General features: G+C 32.9%; 1 non-coding gene across 1 annotated transcript; it reads right to left on the reverse strand.

Annotated features, from left to right (window-relative positions):
• Positions 1 to 653: 653 nt before the first annotated feature.
• On the reverse strand, positions 654 to 760 carry LOC112065694 (U6 spliceosomal RNA). Its single transcript, XR_002892187.1, has one exon. It is a non-coding gene; the product is annotated as a U6 spliceosomal RNA (small nuclear RNA).
• Between the last annotated feature and the right edge of the window lie 1,542 nt (positions 761 to 2,302).

A 2,302-nucleotide genomic window follows, 5' to 3' on the forward strand; every position in this document is an offset into this window, starting at 1 on the left:
TCTGATTTTGAATCCCATATTATTTTTGTTTCTTTAAAGGATTATTTCTTACACATACTTCTTTTTCTTAGTCATATGTAATATGTATATACATTTGATATATATAAACCTGAATTACAATTTTATTTATCCTATTTTTCAGAGGAAAATACGCTTTATTTGGCAATGTATCATGTTTCTAGCGTTAAGCTATATCTCCCTTTTCTTTAACATCATGTTCACAGATCTCATTTTCCTTTTCAGTTTTGTCTCATTGATTTTATATACTCGTCCCTTTTTAAATTTTAATAAGCCATCTTTAAAATTATGAATTAATCATTCTACAAATGAAACAGCTTTACCATAATTAAGGTGGGACCATGAAAAAATATACATTTAGTAGTCTTACTATACCACAATAGCAGACATTTAAAAAATTATCTTTTCAGTGAAGATTTTAAATTTCCAACAAATTATTTTTCATATCTTTAAAAATTCATTTTTATAAAGCAAAATATACAGTATTTTTTGCTTTGGATATAAATAAAATGAAAATTTGAGTAATTATGTGACTTTTTTTTTTTTTTTGGTTGTGCCAGGTCTTAGTTGCAGCAGGCAGGCTCCCTAGTTGTAGCTCACCAGCTTCTTAGTTGTGGCATGCGAACTCCTAGTTGAAAAATATGGAACACTTCACGAATTTGCATGTCATCCTTGCGCAGGGGCCATGCTAATCTTCTCTGTATCGTTCCAATTTTAGTGTATGTGCTGCCAAAATGAGCACTGTGACTTTTTTGATATATTCTTTTAATCAGATACGTTTCGGTCATTATCAGTTTTTCTGTTCATTTACTGGCCAGATACAAATAATTATTCCTCTGAACTTTGATCAGTTCTAACAATGATTCACTACCATTTTATATAACTCTGACTTTATTTCTTGTCATATCAAATTGACTATTTTGACCAAAATAGTCAAAATGCTCAATTTAAAACAAAAAGTTTTACCTGTTCCAGTTGCTAATTTATCTGAGTTTATTCATTTTTATGGATGAATTTCCATACATTTTGACTATAGATTTCCTTTTGATTTCAATGTTCAATCCCACCCTAGTCACACAGAGATTCAAGGAGGCTTCTCTGAGTGACAAACAAAATTGTTTACCTATAAGTGGCTATCTTGTCCAAGTTCTAATTCCCACTATCACCCCTTTTTGTTTCTTACTTCATCTCTCTCTGAGTAACTTCATGCCCTTCGGCTTTAAACCCAGTTGTTCCATGCCTCTTGGGTCAGTCTGTTTTGGCTAAGAGAGTAAAGTTTCCCATTTAATGGACTTTAGCCCCAAAATATCCAAGAAAATCCCATATACTAATATCCATATTGATACACCAAGTATTTCCCTCAGGTGAGATCCTAGATTGCTGAGATGAAAGTTGAATTTACAGCAGAAATGTTTATGTAGATAGTTTTAAATCTTTATAAATGTAATTCGGGTACTAAAATCCTCATCTTTGGTCAAGAGAATGAATGTGTCACTTTTAGAGAATGGAGAAAGTGTCTGACGAATCAGACTTATTATTTCTCTGGTCATGTTTTCTCTTGTAGTTACCCTCTTCACTGCCCATCGTCAGCTATTGACCAGGAAGGAAAAGAGGAAGAAAGAACACGAAGGTAGTCTTGTACTCTGAATAGTAGCTTGCTATTGTATCTTACTTTTTTTTTCCATTTCTTATTACTGAATATATGTTTAAGAATCACACAAATTATACTAAAAATTGCCTAGAAGACTGAATCTATCCTCCTGATACTCAAAATACTTGGAACATCTGTCTCCTTCACAATCTTGAATTAAAACATAAAGCACTTTCTATTTACCTAGATTTAGAGGCAATATGTTCATCAACTTCTTACTGAAAAACCTAGGTTTTGCCCATTATTTGCAGGAAGCTGGGAAAAAGGGGGTCTTGCCTCATTCCTATAGTTCATCATGCTTCCCTAAGTGTGTGTACAAGCACACATGCCCAAGTGCTCACCAGTCATTGGTTGTAATACTTTTCTAGTCTCCTGAGATGACCCCCTCCTGTTCTCTACCCAACCAAACCACCCTTTTCTCCAGATTCAACTCTATTTCTCCACTATTACAAATCTTTAGGCCACATCAACTAGACCAATCTGAACTCTTAATGCTAAAGCTCTGACCCTTTCTTTTGCTGATTAATCATGTACAGTCATGTTATACTTCACATTTCTTCATATTCAATTTTTATGTATCAATCCTATTGCTCTTTAGCTTTTTGTATGTTTGTCTTTTTTTTTTTTTTTTTT

Source organism: Physeter macrocephalus, chromosome 7 (assembly GCF_002837175.3).
Source record: "Physeter macrocephalus isolate SW-GA chromosome 7, ASM283717v5, whole genome shotgun sequence".
Lineage (NCBI taxonomy): Eukaryota > Metazoa > Chordata > Mammalia > Artiodactyla > Physeteridae > Physeter > Physeter macrocephalus.